Below are 24578 nucleotides of genomic sequence, written 5' to 3'. Positions count from 1 at the left end.
TTTCAGATAGGGATGACAGTGCTGGGTCTGTTTGAACAATTGGCCATAACTGTTTGGCTTTTTTAACTATCCTGTCTGTCCCTGTGGTATATTTATTAACCCAGGGAAGCCTATTGCATCCTGTTTTCTTACTGTTTCTACCCGGACCTAGTGTTTGTTCTCTAGTCATATTCAACACTTTAAGTTTGGTCTTCTCCAATTCCCTCATGGGGTACCCTCTTTCAACGAACTTTAATAGCATCCGATCCATGGCTTTTACAGTCTCCTCTGGATCAGAGGTGATGCGCCGTACTCTAAGGAATTGCGAATATGGCAATCCTTTGCGCAAGGAGGTAGGATGGAAACTCTGGTGGTTTAATAAAGTGTTTCTATCAGTGGTTTTAACATAGATAGATGTGGCCAGAGATCCATCCTTGTTTGTAATGGTGACATCAAGATAATTAACTGTGCATTCGTTGTAGCGCGGACGTCACCAGCCTCTATACCTGCATCCCTCATGATGCGGGTATAGAGGCGGTGAGACTGCTTATTGACAACAACCCCATATATCAGGGCCCGGAGGTTACATTTTTCCTATCTCTTCTGGATAGGGTGTTGAAGAGAAACTATTTTGTATTTAATGGTGTCTTCTGGTTACAATTGTCTGGGTGTGCGATGGGGTCAGCGGTGGCCCCATCGTATGCTAATGCATTCATGCATTTGGTAGAAACCTAAATGTTTTATTTGGACCCCCAGGTATCCCAGAATGTCATCTATTACAGAAGATATATAGATGACCTGTTAGTCCTGTGGCGAGGTCCAAAAGAGCAGCTGATAGCCCTGTGGGAAAATCATAATCAAACACAACATGTAGTTCAGTTTACATATGCTATTGATGGCTGCACAGTTAATTATCTTGATGTCACCATTACAAACAAGGATGGATCTCTGGCCACATCTATCTATGTTAAAACCACTGATAGAAACACTTTATTAAACCACCAGAGTTTCCATCCTACCTCCTTGCGCAAAGGATTGCCATATTCGCAATTCCTTAGAGTACGGCGCATCACCTCTGATCCAGAGGAGACTGTAAAAGCCATGGATCGGATGCTATTAAAGTTCGTTGAAAGAGGGTACCCCATGAGGGAATTGGAGAAGACCAAACTTAAAGTGCTGAATATGACTAGAGAACAAACACTAGGTCCGGGTAGAAACAGTATGAAAACAGGATGCAATAGGCTTCCCTGGGTTAATAAATATACCACAGGGACAGACAGGATAGTTAAAAAAGCCAAACAGTTATGGCCAATTGTTCAAACAGACCCAGCACTGTCATCCCTATCTGAAACAACCCTGTTACCCAGTCACACACGTGGTCGTAACATAGGTGATTATGTGATCAAGCTTGATATCACCAATCTAACCAAGATTAAGGAATCCCATTTTTTGCGGGCCAAGAATGGTTGCTATAGGTGCCTAGGGTGTGCTACCTGTAACACTTTGATTACGGGGGCCACCTTTAGTCACCCACATACGGGTAAGAAACTTAAGATCCATCACCGGTTGACATGTACCACCACACATGTTATATACATGTTATCCTGCCCATGTGGTCTTGCCTATGTTGGCAAGACCATACGCCAATTTCGGGAAAGGATGGCACTACACCGGAGTGCCATCAAGAAAGCCCATGAAAAGGGCACCAGTGAGCAACCATTCGCACGACATTGCCTTGCTGCTGGGCACAATGTGGCCAGTATTAGGGCAATATTAATTGATCATGTTCCGACCTCATTACGGGGCGGTAATCGTGACAGGACTTTATTACAGCGAGAATCCAGGTGGATTTATATGCTGGGGACATTGTCGCCCAGAGGATTAAATGAAAACCTGGGCATACAATGTTTTCTGTAATTAGCTAGATATGACATGATCACCTCTGTTTACAACACAGCTGCACGGACAATTGTGATCCACTGCATGACTCCAAAACATTCGAAGATAATCTATAAACAAGTTAAAAAATAAATTAAAAACTACTGAGCCTTTCTTAAAAATATAACTGAGTTTCAGCACTAATGTTGGTAGTATCATGCTATGTTTTTGCCACGTTTCTGTCAGTGAACTTATTCTCTGAATGGCTGCCTAATGGAGAGTCGTTTTAGCTGCATGTTTATTTAATTAAGTAACTGTATGCTTATGTTGATTGTATTGTCATTGCATTGTATTCTAGCTATCGCCCAGCTGCGGCTGGTTGCCATAGCAACTCTCCTGCGACGCGGCGCACCGTGACGTCAGATGACGGCGATGCGGAAGTGTAGCCGGACGGACTGGCGGGCGGTCGCGCCGTGGAGCAGGTGAGTAGGGTTTGTTCTAATGTCTTGTTTGTTGTCTATAAATGTGTGTTAGTTTTGTCTGTAGAGGTTTGTCTGGCCCTGAGGACGGGGTCTGATCCCCGAAACATGTTGGCACAATAAATCTTTGAACTGCAATTGTGAAGTCTGGTTGAGTGCCGCCACCACACTGTTACCTTATATATATATATATATATATATATATATATATATTGAGCCCTCTTATCCACTAAACCGTGCAAGAATATGTGCTCATGTCATATTAATTATATAAGAGGCACAATAACCTAACATGCAGCAGGATGCCCGTAAGTACCTATAATTGGAAATTGGGCCACAGCGCCCTCAGGGGTGTTAGGAATATACTCTACCTAAGTAAACGAACAATACTAGAAAATAATTTCTTGTTCACAATACTGTTCTGACCAGCAATGACACATTATATTGATGTGAGAGGGAAGTGATAAAGAAGAGAGAATTCAAGAAAAATGTATTAATCTGCTGTCAACGTTAGACTGAATTGTAGAATCGCCTCGACCTACTACACCGGATATTATCTGGAGGTCACCCTCCAGGTACTGGTCCGGCCCAACAATTTATCGCTTCCAAGATCGGACGGGATTGGGAATTTTAAGTGTGGTTTGATAGTAGAAAAAATTCCCGTGTCTTAATCAGAATCATTGATGAGAGTTCATGAATAGGAAAAAGGAGAATTATAGATTACAGGTGTAGAAAACAGGGGATCTGCTGTTGGTGGTAGACTGTGAGCTATCCGTAGGTTATCAACCATACAGGACCTCACTGAATCACCAATGAGAGTCCTGAATGTAGAGAAAGTATAGAAATACAAATTTCATTAAGAGTGTGTTATCCCTCTACCAGAGAGAAAAAAAATGGTATGTCAAAATATAGGGGGTCAGATCCAAGTTAATATCAATAATTATCCAAGGCTGTATCTAGTTATACATATTGCACAGAGACATGCCGTAAACTGGCAGGGTAGTAAATAATGCTTGGTACTGGGGGTGATTCCGAAATTGATCGTAGCTATGATCAGGCACTCAGACGACGGTCCCACCCGGAGAAATGCAAAAGCATCGCACAGCGGCGATACTTTTGCATTTGAGGAGTAACTCCTGGCCAGCATAGCTCCTGCGGCTGGCCGGGAAAACCTCTTCGCTGCCCGGGTCGCAGTGGCTGCGTGTGACGTCACGCATCCGCAGCGGGCCGCCCCCCCCAAAGGTCCGGCCACGCCTGCGTTGGCCAGACCGCGCCCCCTAAACGGCGCCTTAACACCGCCGTCCAGCCCCCTCCCGCCCAGCAACTGCCTCTGCCTGTCAATTAGGCAGAGGCGATCGCTAGGCAACGCCAGCCTTCGGCCGTCTGGCATGCGCCGGCGCACTGCGACACCAGTGCATGCGCAGTTCCGACCCGATCGCTGCGCTGCGAAAAACTGCAGTGAACAATCGGGTCGGAATGACCCCCACTGTCCAAATTGAACAAAATTATATTGCATCCAAATAACAGGGTTATTGCACAGCCTATTCAAACAAAATACACAGTAACATACATAGGCAGAATGCAAGGACTGAAACAACAGGTATAAAAGATCAGATCCAAATTGGCATCAACAAATATACATGTGTAGTCAGAGGTTTTTCACAAAAAACACAATAGGCTGGCAAGGTTATAAAAACGCTTGATGCTAGCTAAATCAGGCAAAATGATATTGCATCCCAATAACAGAGTTATTGCACAACCTGTTCAAACAAAATGCACAATAACATACTGTAAGCTGGCAGGGTAAATACTTAATGCTGTCACGGGTAGACAAAATAGTGTTGCATACAGCTGTCAATGTAATTACAAAAATAGCGTAATGCAGTCAGATGCTTCACAATGTAAGTCAGAAAAGTAAATCATAAGAATGCGGTGGAAGACCGTCACACTGTTGGTCTGGGCTTCAGCAAGACGTGTGTAGTAGCTAGGTGCGTTGTCTCACAAGAGTCCCTACTTCATTTTCCATGAAGACAGAGCTGAACTCAGAACTTGTCAGCAATTTCTTCCTAAAGCGGTGTCGCTGTTCGTTCTCTATGATCCCAATAAATTTGGGTGTCCTGCTTCAAAGCAGTCTATTGCACGCTGGATCAGGCTCACTATTCGGCATGCTTATTCCACGGCAGGTCCCAAAATCTGTACAGGCCCACTCTACTAGGGCGGTGGGTTCTTCTTGGGTGGCTGCCCGGGGTGTCTCGGCTTTACAGCTCTGCAGATCAGCTACTTGGTCAGGTTCGAACACGTTTGCAAAGTTTTACAAGTTCGATACTTCTCTGAGAACCTTCAGTTTGGTCAATCAGTTCTGCAGGAACCTCAGCACTCTCCCACCCGGTTTGGGAGCTTTGGTACTTCCCCATGGTACTAAATGGAATCCCAGTATCCCCAAGGACGTAAGAAAAAATAGGATTTTAATTACCTACCGGTAAATCCTTTTCTCGTAGTCTGTAGGGGATACTGTGCGCCCACCCGGTGCTTCATTCTTCCTGCACTGTTACTTGTTAAGTATTCTGGTTGGTTCAGCCGTTGCTGTTCCTGGTTTCAAGTTTGGTTAGCTTGGATTTCCTCTTGTTTTGTGTGAGCTGGTTCGTAATCTCACCACTTTCCTTATCTATCCTTCTCTCAAAGTATGTCCGTCTCCTCGGGCACAGTTTCCTAGACTGGGTCTGGTAGGAGGGGCATAGAGGGAGGAGCCAGCGCACACTATCAAATTCTTAAAGTGCCCAAGGCTCGTAGTGGACCCGTCTATACCCCATGGCACTAAATGGATTCCCAGTATCCCCTACGGACTACGAGAAAAAGATTTTCCGGTAGGTAAATAAAATCCTATTTTAGCAGGGCCTGCAGCCTGGAGTGCTGGGTCCTTGGGAGGGGGCGCAGCGCCGGCACAATAGATTAATTAGGTTTCTTTTTTCTTATTATTTTTCTTACCTCTAAGCGGCGATGATGATGCTCATTTCTGCCATCACTGCTCATCTGTCCTAAGGTGTCATTGTGTCCGCCCCTGGCTTCAAGGGGGCGGGCCTCATCAGTCACTAACACCCAGGCTAAGATATGCAGGCAGCTAACAGCAAATCCGATGCTGTTAGCTGCCCTACTGCAGTACTTACTCTCAGCTTGGCCTCAAGAGATTACCATATCTCACAAGATCAGGCTAAGCACACAGACTGCACCTGCAGCTAACAGCATTGCTTATGCTGGCGGCTGCCTGCTGTGAAGACCTAAAGAAGTAAGAAGAAATACAATTTGTCTCAAACAATAACTGAATCTGTAGTCAATTTAGACACATAATTACAGATTTTTAGCTGAATATGAGCCAAATAAATGGCGGTTGGGAGTGGGGAAGGGGGGGGGGGGCACTTCTGTATAAGCCTAGGGTGGATGGAACCCTTAATCAGGCCCTGCACTTTAGCCTGCAAACAGACAAACTTTGGAAATCACCAGATGGCCGCCTGATGGCTCACATGGTTCTCCTCCCACTGCTTGCTTATATAAACTGTGGGGTGATACACATGAGCACTGGATTAATGATTTCTGCTTTAAATCAGGAATGTTATGCCTTGGGATTCAGATATTGGGGGTAATTCCAAGTTGATCGCAGCAGGAATTTTGTTAGCAGTTGGGCAAAACCATGTGCACTGCAGGGGAGGCAGATTTAACATGTGCAGAGAGAGTTAGATTTGGGTGTGGTGTGTTCAATCTGCAATCTAATTTGCAGTGTAAAAATAAAGCAGCCAGTATTAACCCTGCACAGAAATAAAATAACCCACCCAAATCTAACTCTTTCTGCACATGTTATATCTGCCTCCCCTGCAGTGCACATGGTTTTGCCCAACTGCTAACAAAATTCCTGCTGCGATCAACTTGGAATTACCCCCATAGTTGGAGTTGCTATCGCTGCTGCTTCTATGTCACAAGTTCTCAAACTCGGTCCTCAGGACCCCACACAGTGCATGTTTTGCAGGTCTCCTCACAGAATCACAAGTGAAATAATTAGCTCCACCTGCGGACCTTTTAAAATGTGTCAGTGAGTAATTAATACAGCTGTGCACCTGCTGGGTTACCTGCAAAACATGCACCGTGTGGGGTCCTGGGGACCGAGTTTCAGAACCCCTGTTCTATGTAATATAGAATCTAATCTGGCAATGCAGCAGGAGGCCAGGATCTCGTCCACAACGCCTCTTTACTCCCCCATGTCGAAGTCAAAAATATTACAAAGAAAGAACATACAGACTCTACACATATAAGTCACTATACTTGCAAATACGCCCAGCGAGTACAGCAATATATGGTAACACACGCATTTACACGGACATGCCACAGAGATGGATTCGACACTTATTTCATACAGTACATAATTATAATATCAAGCGCCAGACATCATAATGATTTAACATTATATAATGGAGTAATGTCACGTATGTGTATTATTGGAACGAAGCAAGATAGGCCTGTCATATTTGGTATTAAAGCAAGCAGATTAATGTGTAGATTCATTTGATACTTGTTATTAAGTTGTAGGACATTGCAACAAATAGTTATGATTAAATGTATGAAAGCTAAAATCACTCTTATTAGTACAATGGACAGGAAACTCAGGCCAGCCCCTTTTGATGTCTTCAAGGCTGAACCTGTTTAGCATACGAACAGACTAGTGACTCATCATGAATGAGAAAGTTCCTTCCCCCAAAACTTGATAACACATTACAGAGACACACAGTTGCCAGTTGCTGTTTTGTGCCAGACGATGATGGAGGTGCTTCTAGATCAGTTCCTGTATTTATTTGCTGAGAGAGATATATATTAAGAGGAAGATGCATTGAGGGAATGGTATGGTATGCTGGCCTGTAACTGTATGTATTTTGTATTAACTGATTACTGTATAAATTGTAACCATATAACTATATGTATACTGTACATTGTAATATATTGAATCCATATCATTTTAATAACAAATATATACATCAATGAGCTTTGGAACTCAGATAATGTGTGGGTGTATTCTTTTCTCTTAAGGGATGTAGTGTTTTAAGATGTACAGCGCACTTTTATCGTATATGGTAATAAGATGCGCCTGGCGTCTGCAGTATATATTAGAGTGGGCATTTTAAATATCTGTTAGAAAGCAATTTGGTATTTACAGATGGGGGCTCGTCCGCGATATCATGGTCTTAATGATGCACTGTACATTACAAACGCGACGCTGTGGTCGATCAGCTTGTGGTGGGCGCATCCTGACGCTGAGAAAATCATATCCGTGTGTTCTGTTGTGTTATCAGTAAGCCAATGATATGAAAATTCAAGGGACAATGTGTTTCTCATAATATTTAAGATGTTAAAATTTATTTTTATTGTTGCAAAACAAAGTTCAAATAAGTCATATTGTGTTTGATTCACATTGGATTGTTTATCTGTTAAGTAAATTTAAAAGTACATTAAAAAGTTGCTGCATAGCCTTGATATAGTTTTTTTTTTTTTAAACTCAGGCCTAAAATAACTTCTGGTGCTTGTATAATGTGTGATTTCTTTGTGACAAAGGAAGCCGCATGGTCTGTTCTCCATTTTGGACTAACCACATGGCCTGTCCACCATCTTGTGTAAACCTCATGTATGTGGAAGGGGGAGGAGCAGTGGCCATTTTAGGATGGTCATTTTCTAAATAGCTGATTTTCAGTCTGCTCAGAACAATCAGTTTCCTTTGTCACATCAAGCACCATTTATGAGTTACCAATGCATTTATTTAACCCATGCCATAGTCAATTACAAATAGTTTCAATTGGGCCTAGTGAGAAAAAATGGTGAGATAAATGCTTGGCTTGGTGTAAGAGGTTGCACACAGATAGAAAAAGGAAAGAAAGGGTTTTGTTTTTTGTTTTTTTTCCTTCCAAGACTTGTAGAATCTGCTTACTAGGGAGGATAGCCATTGAAATGCAAATTAACCTGTGTAACGGCTATTTTTTAGCAGTGAAAAGCACAAAGCTTTGATATACAAATAAGAGGTAAGGTGTCACATAGAAGGCCAGTGAATGATACATATATATAATATTATAATTATGTGTATATTTATATCAGTGTATGTTCTGCAAGATAGCTATCCAATCTGAATCATATCATTTAAATGATAGATTATTGCAGTCATTATAGATCTGTGTGAAATCGGATACATTTGTTGCTATATAGGTAAATTTGAAATAACAGTATTTAAGGGAGTAATTATAGACATGAAACGCATTTCTGGCATGGTTGTTAAGAAAAAACTGGGTGTTGTGTTAAGTGAGCGATTATAGTTAGTATTGCTCACATTTATAGAGACTGTGTGGTTTGTTGAATTGCATACACACATTGGTACACGTGGTACGGAACGTGAGGACAGCGTACAAAAACGTGCACGTGGCGCAAGGCCGCACACGTGGCATAGGGGTATGCATGGTTGCGTAATTACGCAAGCTTGCGTAGGGTTGTGCGCATAATAAAACCACACGATATTTGTTCAATTAAGGTGGGATAGTAGCCATACTACAATAGCACAAAACTACCCGGTTTCTAAAGCAGATTAGTATAAAACTTTTGTTTAAACTGTATTGCCTCTGGGGGGTAAAGCTGCTGATCAGAACAAGTGAAAATTTTCTGTACAGAAATACAAAGCGTATTTGAGTGAGTGAAAGTGGAGCGAGTGGAGCTGAACCCAGGAACTGAAGTGGTCTAAGTGGCTGGAGTGGTAACACCTTGCGTGATTAGAACTAAGTGGTCTTAGTGATCTGGAGTGGTCTAAGTGTCCCATACAACTAAGTGATCTGGAGTGGTCTAGGTCAGGTGGTCTACAGCAATCCTAGGGCATATAGATAACTAGTATCTATAGGCTGTGCGATTGCATCGCATGTCCGTTTGTTCTACACAGCACAACGTGATACCATTGTGTCATATGCGCTGTGGAAAAGCATAAGCAGACGTGATTGTATAGACAAAGGGGTTTTTCTTTGATAACGTCGGGAAATCTCCCTGGTGGGCTTCCACTGGAAAGGGTGCAGAATAGTTATCTAATTTCCCTGTTTTTCACCCTACAAAAATTCCAGTAGGAAGATACCGAAAAGGAATTTTTCGCTGCCTCTCTCAGGAAAATATTCCAACAGAACCTCCACCGAAAGAAATTACGGTGCTGTAAGGTCTGATAGGAGCCCTAAATTGGGTACATCGCCTTCGCTAATGACAGTGTATGGTAGTACCGGCCAACGTGGGCGAGAGTGGGTGGAAGCGCTCGGAGAACTTTCACCGTCGCCTTATATTGAGTATTTTGGTATTTGTGGGAATAGCCGAGAAGGCAAGACCCACAAATTATGGGAGCCAGTTGCTCAACTAAGGGACGTATGGTAGCCAGGTTTCAGGCAGAAGAAGAAGGGGGGAGAGAAGGTCAGACTTAAAACCGAGAAGGTATTATGTGTGGAAAATATGGTCCACACGCTGAAGTTTTTTGCAATGAATGGTTACGTATGACTGACAAAGATAGGGTACCATTTCCTAGGGTGGGCAGCTTTGAACCAGAGGTATTGCAGAATGTAGGTATTAAAATATGTCTGATAAAATCCAGAAAACAAAGGGTCAGACATACAAATTGTTTAAACCTGTGGCAGCAAGAGGGGTTGGTGAGTTTTATCCTAAGGTATTGCAGGTGGTATGTCTAACCAAAGTCATATAAGACAAGAATGGAAATATAAGAACTGTTTGAACTTTCTAGCAACAATAAACAAGTAGGAAGAAAAAAAGAGAATGCAAGTACACCGCCATATGTAGATGTGGAAGCAGTTACGGCCAGTATACAAACTATAGAAAATAATAAAAATATGAAAAATATGACTGTAACCTATATATATACTAATGAATGTTGAAGTTTATTTAGGAGGAGAAGGTGACCTGATTGTTTTCAGCCATTTCTCATGTACCCAGAGGAGTATCCAACCGGAAAAAGAAGAGCAGTAGCCTGCGGGAGAAGTGGCTGAGACCAGTGGAACAGGTAAGTATGGTATCATTTGTGTACATATATAGTAAAACCCAAAAATAAACAAAAAATCAAGAAAGTAACGTCAGAAATGGAGAAAAACCTGTCCGCACACTAGTATTTGCCAGTAGGAAAGCGGACAGAGACAAGGAACCCCCGGGTATTTCTTTCAGTTACCATATAAGAAGTATTCATTCCTAGTAATGCCCCTAGTCAAGATGAGCTCTGAAATGTTTGTTGGACCATGTACAGACCCTTAATACGGGATGAGAAGGATTGAATGAATACTTCGCATGACCTAGAAGATTGTTAAACTTTTTTTTTTTGTCTTTTGCAGTAATAGAAAACTCTCCACCTGGATAAGATCACTGGTAAACACTCATTCGGCAAATGGGAGGTGGCTGTCTCTGTGCTAATGGACGGGCTCAATAAGGCACTGAGGGCAGGGTGCAGACTTCTTTGCAAAATTGGAAAGGGGTCACAGTAGCTAATCTTAGAAAGTGTGCTATTGAACATCACAAGAATAGTGCTAGGCGCAGAGAACAACAGGTGGAGAGGTTGAGGATGGTAAGTATACTGGCACATACAGGAAAGACCCATCAGTCCAAACCCCAGATCCCTAATGGTCAATAATATGTTACACTTGTAGGAAGAAAGAACATATTGCCAGAGATTGTAGGAGTAGTAGGACACATAGTCAATATAGACCCCCTAGACAGAAAACACAAGCCACATTATTAAACACATAGACGGGACCAAGGGACATATAGTAAGGAATCATAAGCCATATAGAAAACACAGATTCGGCTAATGGGAAGAACAAAATAAATGCAACATTACCCTTTGACAAAACTTGCTGGGGTTAAGATGGGGCCTCTAAACTTTTGCTTCTTTATCCTAGCAGAAGTGGCCCCTGATTAACTTAATTTTGTTAGATATGATATACATATACTGTGCTCCCGCTCAGGAAGTACAAAGTATGTTAGACACCCACGAAGACTAATGTTACATTTCATGGTTCTAGATTCATGTCCATCACAGGTAGAGGAAATTATCTCACAGATACCGGGTTCCCTATGAACTTAGGATGGACAGGACACTGGACTGATGGATGGGATAGTCCCAATAGCGATACGATAAACACAGATTTTTTTTTTAAGGGGAGTAGACCAAGTAGAGAATCATTTCCCCGTAGTGCCCAATCCAGTTGTCAAATTTTTATAAAATCTTCTCCACCTCTACAAACTCATCTGTCACCAACCTCTATTCTGTTTCTCTACAGTTTCCTCTTCATCTTTTGCGTTCACACAGGGTGGTACAATACATGGACCCAATTACAGTTCAAACTCCACATGCCTAGGTCCTTCAGAGTTCTGCCCGAACCCAGTATATCCCAACAGGATAACACCAGTATTACTGCAGTGTACCTTGTCATGCACAAAGGGTGGAGGAAGGATGAGACTACTGGTGAAGGGAAATTTTGTATAGACACTGATATGCCTGTTGGTGAATGACAAACCTGACATTTTCTTTTTTATTTTCTTCTTCTTTCTCTCCTCTAGAGATATGTTTTCTTTTTTTTTTAGTTATGCTCATGGTACTCTACATTGCAAACACACAATGACTTAGTTAACACAGTTAACACCCTTTAAGAATTATTGTTATGTATTGGTGTGCACTGATGTTTTCTCAAACTGGGTAGAGGAATTTCCTGCCGCCACGGATGCTGCTGTGTTTACCGTAAAGAATAAAATTGCGCAGAAATTTGTGTGTAGATAATGGTACTCCTAGAAGTACGAGCAAAGCTTGAAATTGTACCATTGTGATCATAGATACTCCCACTAGTATTATGTAGCATCGGAACCACTCCCAGATCTTCACTTAACGAATCACCCTCTTCGAAATTTGTTTTTGTTTTGGTATTTGTGTCTTTTTTGGGTTGTTTTTGGAAGACAACCTCATGTCATGATTGATCCGCACAGTGATCAGAAATACACCAATGAGGTGACAGTACAGTACTTTATCGAGATGAGCCAGCATTTGAGAACTTGACAAAAGAACTTGAAACGGTTGATTGCTGGTATGCCAAATACTAACTGTCTTGATTGTGAACTAAGAAACTGTGTGATTGTTCTTACGCTCAGGTTGCCTAATAGGTGGGAAGGATCATACCAAGTTTTGTTGACAGCACTATCCCAGTGAAAGTAGCCGAGAGAGAGACTTGGGTCCACAATTCCCATTGCAGGAAAGTCGGTAGTCCGGAAGGAACTCGTAAATGGAGTGAGATTGCAAAAGTATCACCAGAGACTCTGTTCCGTGAAGACTGAGAGGCGGCACTGTTGAACACTACCTGAGCATACTAAAGGATTGCAGAAAGACCAGTCATTGTAATTGATTTGTTATGAACAAGAGTTGTTTTGTTCTATTTCTCTTTTCTCTCTTTCCCGCTGACAAACATTTTTTTTCAGGACATTCTATTTTTGCAAGGTTTTTTTTATGAGGAGTCGAGTGTGGGACTGGAACTGGTTCTGGAGGAAGGAGTGATTTCCTTATAGGTTCCCAGGATTAGCCGATCAGTTTGTTAAAGTCAGAGAAAAATCAAAGGTCTAGTAGTTATGGAGTTCGGAGGTAATCAGGAACAATCAGACAGTGGCTATTCACACATTGCAGATAAAGAGCTCATTAATATATGTGGAAGAAAGGTTTATGAGTGTCTCTCCCCGAACTCCGAAGGTTTATGTTATTTAGGAAGGACACTACTTATAACCCTTGTTCAATTATTAAACAGACCTAGCATATGTTCCAGAAATGGAAACAATGTTCAGAAAATGATAGGAATATGTAGATCATGAAAATGTTATATGTCACTTTCACGATTTGTTTGTGTGTTCTTCACCTACCCAGCAGAACCTCAATCGAATCCAAACATCAGTGTACAAAAACGTAGGTACATGTATGTGTGAAATGTTCATCGCAAATCAGACATTATAGGCCAAAGAACTGTCCCAGCATACGCTATAGGTTGAATGTTGTCCCACACCCAACCAGTGGTCACGTGACCGCCGAGTGCATATAGAAGATGTCTCGTCCTCCTCCGTGTCTTCCCCAAATATAGTCAAGTGTCTGATTTGCTAAATGAATACATACTTGTGTCTAGGTCACCGATTATTGTCTGAAATATTTTTTTCTTATGTTAATAATTGATGGCAGTTATTGTTTGCTGCCAAAGGGTGGACTGTCGAAGTCAAAAATATTACATAGAAAGAATATACAGACTCTACACATATAAGTCAATATAATTGCAAATACGCGCAGCAAGCACAGCAATATATGGTAACACACGCATTTACGCGGACATGCCACAGAGATGGATTCAACACTTGCTTCTAGATCAGTTCCTGTATTAATTTGCTGAGAGAGATAGATATATTAAGAGGAAGATGCATTGAGGGAATGGTATGGTATGCTGGCCTGTAACTATATGTTTTTTGTATTAACTGATTACTGTATAAATTGTAACCATATAACTATATGTATACTGTACATTGTAATTAGTAATGAGCGGGTTCGGATCCTCGGGATCCGAACCCGCCCGAACTTCACGTTTTTTTTCACGGGTCCGAGCAACTCGGATCCTCCCGCCTTGCTCGGTTAACCCGAGCGCGCCCGAACATCATCATCCCGCGGTCGGATTCTCGCGAGATTCGTATTCTATATAAGTAGCCGCGCGTCGCCGCCATTTTTCACTTGTGTATTGGAGATGATCGTGAGAGGACGTGGCTGGCGTCCTCTCAGTTTCTATGTTCAGAGGGCTGCAAATTGTGCTGCAAATATCTGTGCTCAGTGTGCTGCAAATATATGTGCTCATTGTGCTGCAAGTACAAATATCTACGTTCTCTGCCTGAAAAACGCTCCATATCTGACTGTGCTCAGTGTGCTGCAAATATCTGTGCTCAGTGTGCTAATTGCTTTATTGTGGGGACTGGGGACCAGCAGTATTATATAGTAGGAGGACAGTGCAGAGTTTTGCTGACCAGTGACCAGTGACCACCAGTAGTATACGTTCTCTGCCTGAAAAACGCTCCATATCTGTGCTTCATTGTAGTTTATAGTAGGAGGACAGTGCAGAATTTTGCTGACCACCAGTATAACTATATATATAGCAGTACGGTACAGTAGTCCACTGCTCTACCTACCTCTGTGTCGTCAAGTATACTATCCATCCATACCTGTGGTGCATTTCAGTTTTGCACAGTTTGCTGACCACCAGTATATACTATATAGCAGTACGGTACAGAAGGCCACTGCTCTACCTAGCTCTGTGTCGTCAAGTATACTATCCATCCATACCTGTGGTGCATTTCAGTTTTGCACAGTTTGCTGACCACCAGTATATACTATATAGCAGTATGGTACAGTAGGCCACTGCTCTACCTACCTCTGTGTCGTCAAGTATACTATCCATCCATACCTGTGGTGCATTTCAGTTTTGCACAGTTTGCTGACCACCAGTATATACTATATAGCAGTGCGGTACAGTAGGCCACAGCTCTACCTACCTCTGTGTCGTCAAGTATACTATCCATCCATACCTGTGGTGCATTTCAGTTTTGCACAGTTTGCTGACCACCAGTATATGCTATATAGCAGTACGGTACAGTAGGCCACTGCTCTACCTACCTCTGTGTCGTCAAGTATACTATCCATCCATACCTGTGGTGCATTCCCGTTTTGCAGAGTTTGCTGACCACCAGTATATACTATATAGCAGTACGGTACAGTAGGCAACTGCTCTACCTACCTCTGTCATCAAGTATACTATCCATCCATACCTGTGGTGCATTTCAGTTTTGCACAGTTTGCTGACCACCAGTATATACTATATATCAGTATGGTACAGTAGACCACTGCTCTACCTACCTCTGTGTCGTCAAGTATACTATCCATCCATACCTGTGGTGCATTTCAGTTTTGCACAGTTTACTGTCCACCAGTATATAATATATAGCAGTACGGTACAGTAGGCCACTGCTCTAACTACCTCTGTGTCGTCAAGTATACTATCCATCCATACCTGTGGTGCATTTCAGTTTTGCACAGTTTACTGACCACCAGTATATACTATATAGCAGTACGGTACAGTAGGCCACTGCTCTACCTACCTCTGTGTCGTCAAGTATACTATCCATCCATACCTGTGGTGCATTTCAGTTTTGCACAGTTTGCTGACCACCAGTATATACTATATAGCAGTACGGTACAGCAGGCCACTGCTCTACCTACCTCTGTGTCGTAAAGTATACTATCCATCCATACCTGTGGTGCATTTCAGTTGTGCGCAGTATATATAGTAGTAGGCCATTGCTATTGATATATTACTGGCATATAATTCCACACATTAAAAAATGGAGAACAAAAATGTGGAGGGTAAAATAGGGAAAGATCAAGATCCACTTCCACCTCGTGCTGAAGCTGCTGCCACTAGTCATGGCCGAGATGATGAAATGCCATCAACGTCGTCTGCCAAGGCCGATGCCCAATGTCATAGTAGAGAGCATGTAAAATCAAAAAAAATAAAGCTCAGTAAAATGACCCAAAAATCTAAATCAAAATCGTCTGAGGAGAAACGTAAACTTGCCAATGTGCCATTTACGACACGGAGTGGCAAGGAACGGCTGAGGCCCTGGCCTATGTTCAAGGCTAGTGGTTCAGCTTCACCTGAGGATGGAAGCACTCATCCTCCTGCTAGAAAACTTAAAAAAGTTAAGATGGCAAAAGCACAGCAAAGAACTGTGCGTTCTTCTAAATCACAAATCCCCAAGGAGAGTCCAATTGTGTCGGTTGCGATGCCTGACCTTCCCAACACTGGACGGGAAGAGGTTGCGCCTTCCACTATTTGCACGCCCCCTGCAAGTGCTGGAAGGAGCACCCGCAGTCCAGTTCCTGATAGTCAAATTGAAGATGTCACTGTTGAAGTACACCAGGATGATGATATGGGTGTTGCTGGCGCTGGGGAGGAAATTGACAAGGAGGATTCTGATGGTGAGGTGGTTTGTTTAAGTCAGGCACCCGGGGAGACACCTGTTGTCCTTGGGACGAATATGGCCATTGACATGCCTGGTCAAAATACAAAAAAAATCACCTCTTCGGTGTGGAATTATTTCAACAGAAATGCAGACAACTGGTGTCAAGCCGTGTGTTGCCTTTGTCAAGCTGTAATAAGTAGGGGTAAGGACGTTAACCACCTAGGAACATCCTCCCTTATACGTCACCTGGACCGCATTCATCAGAAGTCAGTGACAAGTTCAAAAACTTTCGATGACAGCGGAAGCAGTCCACTGACCACTAAATCCCTTACTCTTGTAACCAAGCTCCTGCAAACCACACCACCAACTCCCTCAGTGTCAATTTCCTCCTTACACAGGAAAGCCAATAGTCCTGCAGGCCATGTCACTGTCAAGTCTGACGAGTCCTCTCCTGCCTGGGATTCCTCCAATGCATCCTTGAGTGTAACGCCTACTGCTGCTGGCGCTGCTGTTGTTGCTGCTGGGAGTCGATCATCATCCCAGAGGGGAAGTCGGAAGACCACTTGTACTACTTCCAGTAAGCAATTGACTGTCCAACAGTCCTTTGCGAGGAGGATGAAATATCACAGCAGTCATCCTGCTGCAAAGCGGATAACTCAGGCAGCCTGGGTGGTGAGAAACGTGTTTCCGGTATCCACCGTTAATTCACAGGGAACTAGAGACTTGATTGAGGTACTGTGTCCCCGGTACCAAATACCATCTAGGTTCCACTTCTCTAGGCAGGCGATACCGAAAATGTACACAGACGTCAGAAAAAGAGTCACCAGTGTCCTAAAAAATGCAGTTGTATCCAATGTCCACTTAACCACGGACATGTGGACAAGTGGAGCAGGGCAGACTCAGGACTATATGACTGTGACAGCCCACTGGATAGATGTAATGCCTCCCGCAGCAAGAACAGCAGCAGCGGCACCAGTAGCAGCATCTCGCAAACGCCAACTCGTTCCTAGGCAGGCTACGCTTTGTATCACCGCTTTCCATAAGAGGCACACAGCTGACAACCTCTTACGGAAACTGAGGAACATCATCGCAGAATGGCTTACCCCAATTGGACTCTCCTGGGGATTTGTGATATCGGACAACACCACCAATATTGTGCGTGCATTACATCTGGGCAAATTCCAGCACGTCCCATGTTTTGCACATACATTGAATTTGGTGGTGCAGAATTATTTAAAAAACGACAGGGGCGTGCAAGAGATGCTGTCGGTGGCCCGAAGAATTGCGGGCCACTTTCGGCATTCAGCCACCGCGTGCCGAAGACGGGAGCACCAGCAAACAGTCCTGAACCTGCCCCGCCATCATCTGAAGCAAGAGGTGGTAACGAGGTGGAATTCAACCCTCTATATGCTTCAGAGGATGGAGGAGCAGCAAAAGGCCATTCAAGCCAATACATCTGCCTACGATATAGGCAAAGGAGGGGGAATGCACCTGACTCAAGCGCAGTGGAGAATGATTTCAACGTTGTGCAAGGTTCTGCAACCCTTTGAACTTGCCACACGTGAAGTCAGTTCAGACACTGCCAGCCTGAGTCAGGTCATTCCTCTCATCAGGCTTTTGCAGAAGAAGCTGGAGACATTGAAGGAGGAGCTAAAACAGAGCGATTCCGCTAGGCATGTGGGACTTGTGGATGGAGCCCTTAATTCGCTTAACCAGGATTCGCGGGTGGTCAATCTGTTGAAATCAGAGCACTACATTTTGGCCACCGTGCTCGATCCTAGATTTAAAACCTACGTTGTATCTCTCTTTCCGGCAGACACAAGTCTGCAGAGGTTCAAAGACCTGCTGGTGAGAAAATTGTCAAGTCAAGCGGAACGTGACCCGTCAACAGCTACTACTTCACATTCTCCCGCAACTGGGGCTGCGAGGAAAAGGCTAAGAATTCCGAGCCCACCCGCTGGCGGTGATGCAGGGCAGTCTGGAGCGAGTGCTGACATCTGGTCCGGACTGAAGGACCTGCCAACGATTACTGACATGTCGTCTACTGTCACTGCATATGATTCTGTCACCATTGAAAGAATGGTGGAGGATTATAGGAGTGACCGCATCCAAGTAGGCACGTCAGACAGTCCGTACGTATACTGGCAGGAAAAAGAGGCAATTTGGAGGCCCTTGCACAAACTGGCTTTATTTTACCTAAGTTGCCCCCCCTCCAGTGTGTACTCCGAAAGAGTATTTAGTGCAGCCGCTCACCTTGTCAGCAATCGGCGTACGAGGTTACTTCCAGAAAATGTGGAGAAGACGATGTTCATCAAAATGAATTATAATCAATTCCTCCGTGGAGACATTCACCAGCAATTGCCTCCAGAAAGTATACAGGGACCTGAGATGGTGGATTCCAGTGGGGACGAATTAATAATCTGTGAGGAGGGGGATGTACACAGTGAAAGGGGTGAGGAATCGGACGATGAGGAGGAGGTGGACATCTTGCCTCTGTAGAGCCAGTTTGTGCAAGGAGAGATTGATTGCTTCTTTTTTGGTGGGGGCCCAAACCAACCAGTCATTTCAGTCACAGTCGTGTGGCAGATCCTGTCGCTGAAATGATGGGTTCGTTAAAGTGTGCATGTCCTGTTTATACAACATAAGGGTGGGTGGGAGGGCCCAAGGACAATTCCATCTTGCACCTCTTTTTTCTTTCATTTTTCTTTGCATCATGTGCTGTTTGGGGACTATTTTTTTGAAGTGCCATCCTGCCTGACACTGCAGTGCCACTCCTAGATGGGCCAGGTGTTTGTGTCGGCCACTTGTGTCGCTTAGCTTAGCCATCCAGCTACCTCATTGCGCCTCTTTTTTTCTTTGCATCATGTGCTGTTTGGGGACTATTTTTTTGAAGTGCCATCCTGTCTGACACTGCAGTGCCACTCCTAGATGGGCCAGGTGTTTGTGTCGGCCACTTGGGTCGCTTAGCTTAGCCATCCAGCGACCTTGGTGCACCTCTTTTTTTCTTTGCATCATGTGCTGTTTGGGGACTATTTTTTAAATCTGACATCCTGTCTGACACTGCAGTGCCACTCCTAGATGGGCCAGGTGTTTGTGTCGGCCACTTGGGTGGCTTAGCTTAGTCACACAGCTACCTCATTGCGCCTCTTTTTTTTCTTTGCATCATGTGCTGGTTGGGGACTATTTTTTTGAAGTACCATCCTGCCTGACACTGCAGTGCCACTCCTAGATGGGCCAGGTGTTTGTGTCGGCCACTTGTGTCGCTTAGCTTAGCCATCCAGCGACCTTGGTGCACCTCTTTTTTTCTTTGCATCATGTGCTGTTTGGGGACTATTTTTTTGAAGTGCCATCCTGTCTGACACTGCAGTGCCACTCCTAGATGGGCCAGGTGTTTGTGTCGGCCACTTGGGTCGCTTAGCTTAGTCATCCAGCGTCCTCGGTGCTAAATTTAGGACTAAAAATAATATTGTGAGGTGTGAGGTGTTCAGAATAGACTGAAAATGAGTGGAAATTATGGTTATTGAGGTTAATAATACTATGGGATCAAAATGACCCCCAAACTCTATGGTTTAAACTGTTTTTGAGGGTTTTTTGTAAAAAAACACCCGAATCCAAAACACACCCAAATCCGACAAAAATTTTCAGGGAGGTTTTGCGAAAACGCGTCCGAATCCAAAACACGGCCTCGGAACCGAATCCAAAACCAAAACACAAAACCCTAAAAATTTCCGGTGCACATCACTAATTGTAATATATTGAATCCATATCCTTTTAATAACAAATATATACATCAATGAGCTTTGGAACTCAGATAATGTGTGGGTGTATTCTTTTCTCTTAAGGGATGTAGTGTTTTAAGATGTACATCGCACTTTTATCGTATATGGTAATAAGATGCGCCTGGCGTCTGCAGTATATATTAGAGTGGGCATTTTAAATATTTGTTAGAAAGCAATTTGGTATTTACACCCACAACATCGGCGACTCGCCTCCATTTTAAGAAACAGAGGCAGTCGCCACCCCGCCCCACCCCCAAAGCGGCATCAGGCTGTCATTCAACTCTCCTTCAAACCACACAATCAGTACCTTTTGCAATCCTGCTATTTCCATCTCAAACATATTTCCAGGATCAGACCCTTTCTCACCTTACAATTCACACCAGAAATAAATCTGATAATTATCTGTTAATATACACAAGAACAAGTAGGTTAAATAATAACCAATGGGGGCGTGTATCTAAAGACCAACAAGATTATTATCATAATAACAATAATCATAAAAAGAATCTTATTTATTACAATAGTCACTTCATAAAATCACACATGAAGCTACACTAAAAAAAGAAAAAGAAAGACCTAACAGACCAGTCTCATTATAAAGCACTCTCCTGAGCACTTGATGGCAAAAAGTCACATTAAAAAAGTATTAAAAGTTCTCAGTATTGATTTTATTGCCATAAATAAGATTGGTTTTATTACTATTATTATGATGATGATGATGATGATGATGATGATTATTATTGTTGTTGCTCTTTGGTTACGCTCCTCCATTGGTGGTTACTGTATTTCACCTACTTTTCCTTTCTAACCCTAGATACAGTACTATCCATTCACTGGTCATCTCCAGATTGGACTACTGTAACCTCCTCTTTCTGGCTCCCTGACTACCACTTCTCTCCACTTCAATCTGTCCTCCATGCTGCTGCTCATCTTCCTCTCCAAACACACTATCATCTGTATAATGCATATTTTCCTCCAGTAGCAATAGTAACATCACCAATAAATGTTTTAAATAAGACAAATAGAAATATCTGGGTCCACTTTCCCTCTTATAAATCATTCTGTTTACTGCAACATGAGCCAGTATGGCACCTTTCCTGTACACAATGCCGTATATATACCATTCTGTTTACTGCAATATTAGCCAGGATGGCACCTTTCCTGTACACAATGCCGTATATATACCATTCTGTTTACTGCAATATTAGCCAGGATGGCACCTTTCCTGTACACAATGCCGTATAAATACCATTCTGTCTACTGCAATATTAGCCAGGATGGCACCTTTCCTGTACACAATGCCATATAAATACCATTCTGTTTACTGCAATATTAGCCAGGATGGCACCTTTCCTGTACACAATGCCATATATATACCATTCTGTCTACTGCAATATTAGCCAGGATGGCACCTTTCCTGTACACAATGCCGTATATATACCATTCTGTCTACTGCAATATTAGCCAGGATGGCACCTTTCCTGTACACAATGCCGTATATATACCATTCTGTCTACTGCAATATTAGCCAGTATGGCACCTTTCCTGTACACAATGCCGTATATATACCATTCTGTCTACTGCAATATTAGCCAGTATGGCACCTTTCCTGTACACAATGCCGTATATATACCATTCTGTCTACTGCAATATTAGCCAGGATGGCACCTTTCCTGTACACAATGCCGTATATATACCATTCTGTCTACTGCAATATTAGCCAGTATGGCACCTTTCCTGTACACAATGGCCCTCATTCCGAGTTGTTCGCTCGCTGCTAATTTTAGCAGAATTGCTAATAGGCTAAAATCCGGCAGTTCTGCACATGCGTATGCACAGCAGGGCGCACGCGCTAAGCAAATTTACACAAAACTGTGCTATTTTACTCACAGGCGAACTAAGCTTTTCAATCGCTCTACTAATTGACAGGAAGTGGGTGTTTCTGGGCGGAAACTGGCCGTTTTCAGGGAGTGTGCTAAAAAACGCAGGCGTGCCAGGTAAAAACGCAGGAGTGGCTGGAGAAACGGGGGAGTGGCTGGTCGGACGCTGGGCGTGTTTGTGACATCAAACCAGGAACTAAACGGACTGAGGCGATCGCAATCTAGGAGTAGGTCTGCAGCTACTCAGAAACTGCAAGGAAATTGCTTTCGTTAGCAATTCTGCTAATATTAGCAGAATTGCTAATCTTTCGTTAGCAATTGCTAATCTTTCGTTAGCAATTCTGCTATGCTAAGATACACTCCCAGAGGGCGGCGGGTTTGTTTGCATTTCTGCTAAAAGTAGCTAGCGAGCGAACAACTCGGAATGAGGGCCAATGACGTATATATACCATTCTGTCTACTGCAATATTAGCCAGGATGGCACCTTTCCTGCACACTATTCCGTATATATACCATTCTGTCTACTGCAATATTAGCCAGGATGGCACCTTTCCTGCACACTATTCCGTATATATACCATTCTGTTTACTGCAATATACGCCAGTATGGCACCTTTTCTGTACATAATGCCGTCAGGGCCGGCGACAGGGGTGGTCAAAAGGGACACCTGTACCGGGCCCCAAGGATCACAGGGGTCCCAAGGATACACTGCTTTGTGCCCAGCAGGGATGTGAGCCGTCTTGTCCAACTAGGGCATTGTGATGTAGGCGGTGTGGGCGCAGCCTCAGAGTGACAGAAGCCTCTCACACTCAGTGACTGTGCGGTGAGAGTGAGCGCCCACTCTTCTGGGTCCAGTTCTATTGCAGGCAGTTACGGGACATGGCAGCAGTTTCACTGGCCAGGATTTCCATGCCCTGCGCCGGCCTTTTCTGGTGGGGTGTAAGGGCCACATGGAACCTGCTGTGTGGTGTTCATGTCTGGATACTGGGGAGTGCAGTGCAGGTGAGTCACTCCCCGGGGTAAGAGTGAATTGGTGAGGGGATATAGGACTTTGGGATGGGGTGGGGGAGCTGGGAATGCAGCATACAGTAGAGTCGTTGGAGAGAGACGGACAGTGGGGTGTGTGGGAGGAAGGAGACATATACATATTTATATATTTGTATAAATAAATAAATAAATATTTATTTATTTATTAACGGTTTCTTATACAGTGCAGCAAAATCCATTGCACTTTAATATATATATCTGTGGGGGCCCCAGAGATATCACTGTACGGGGCCCCATGATTTATGTTGCTGGCCCTGAATGCCGTATACATAAACCATTCTGTGTAGTGCAACATGAGCCAGTATGGCACCTTTCCTATACACAATGCGGTATATAAACCATTCTGTTTACTGCAACATGAGCCAGTATGGCACCTTTCCCACACACTATGGGGTGTATTCAATTGCAGTCGGAAAGACGTCTTGCCGGAAAGACAGCAGTTTCCGACTTTTTTAGGTCGGAAACTGTTCTGACCTATTCAAGCCCCCTCGCATTTTTCCGACAAGTCGGCAATTCCGACTTGTCAGAAAACACGTGGATCGCCGGAATAGCCGAGGATCCATGTGTTTTGTCGGAAGCGTGGCCAAATCCGACAGGTTTTAGCCCTGTTTCGGACAATGTCAATCTTACTTTAATAAAAAGTCGGATTGGCATTGTCGTGAACGGCCAGATCCTAGATATCATTAATTACTGCACTGTTGGATCCTTTCTGTCGGAAAGGATTCTGGCAAGCATTGGATACACCCCTATGCCGTATAGAAACCATTCTGTGCACTGCAATATGAGCCAGTATGGCATATTTTCTGTACACTATGCCGAAAATAAACCAGCTACTAATACCATTCACATGTATATTTCTAACAGTCATGAGAACTGAAGGCATTGCAGATGAAGCTGTAATTGTGGAAGAAGATATGTTGCTTGTGCACAGCAGTCTCCCTATGAGTAATTCTATTGAAGCAATATTCTTTTTTTTTTTTTGTTTACCTGAAATGGCTTATATAGAACCATGACAATCACATATTTTAAAAAATCAACTAGCTCAAGTTATATAAATGTATAGGAACATTTACAAGTACAAATAAAGCTCTTTTGGTTTAGAATAGCCCCGGCACTTATGCTATCTAAGTTAACCCCACCCACTAACTTAATCCTTTAAATGTGGCGGGGACAGAGACACCCATTACAAATGGCCCACTTGACAATGGGCCCCAATCATGTATTTAGATGTATGAAAATTACTAGTACTCTGTCATAAACGGCAGCTTGTATTATAGGAGGCAACGTGTACAAGACCATACAAGTAGCTCCACTATGATATCAGTATTTGTCTCATACACACCGTATCAGTAGTTACTCTGCAATTCCAATTATGTGAGATAATGAATTCCAAATCTGTACGGACTGGTGTTGTAAGATTATTGCAAATGATTACAAGAAATTTAGTTGAAATTCATGAGCTG

At 43.3% G+C, this 24578-nt stretch overlaps 1 protein-coding gene and 1 pseudogene across 10 annotated transcripts in view; both read right to left on the bottom strand.

Moving 5' to 3' along the window:
• CDKL5 (cyclin dependent kinase like 5) overlaps window positions 1-24578 on the bottom strand; it is an 850075-nt gene that overhangs the window by 474403 nt on the left and 351094 nt on the right. The gene's annotated exons all lie outside the window — the stretch shown is intronic.
• On the bottom strand, window positions 2872-2989 carry LOC135052627 (5S ribosomal RNA; annotated as a pseudogene).

The sequence above is a fragment of the Pseudophryne corroboree genome, chromosome 2, assembly GCF_028390025.1.
Source record: "Pseudophryne corroboree isolate aPseCor3 chromosome 2, aPseCor3.hap2, whole genome shotgun sequence".
In the NCBI taxonomy this organism is placed as follows: domain Eukaryota; kingdom Metazoa; phylum Chordata; class Amphibia; order Anura; family Myobatrachidae; genus Pseudophryne; species Pseudophryne corroboree.
This window is presented reverse-complemented; position numbering and strand designations above follow the sequence as displayed.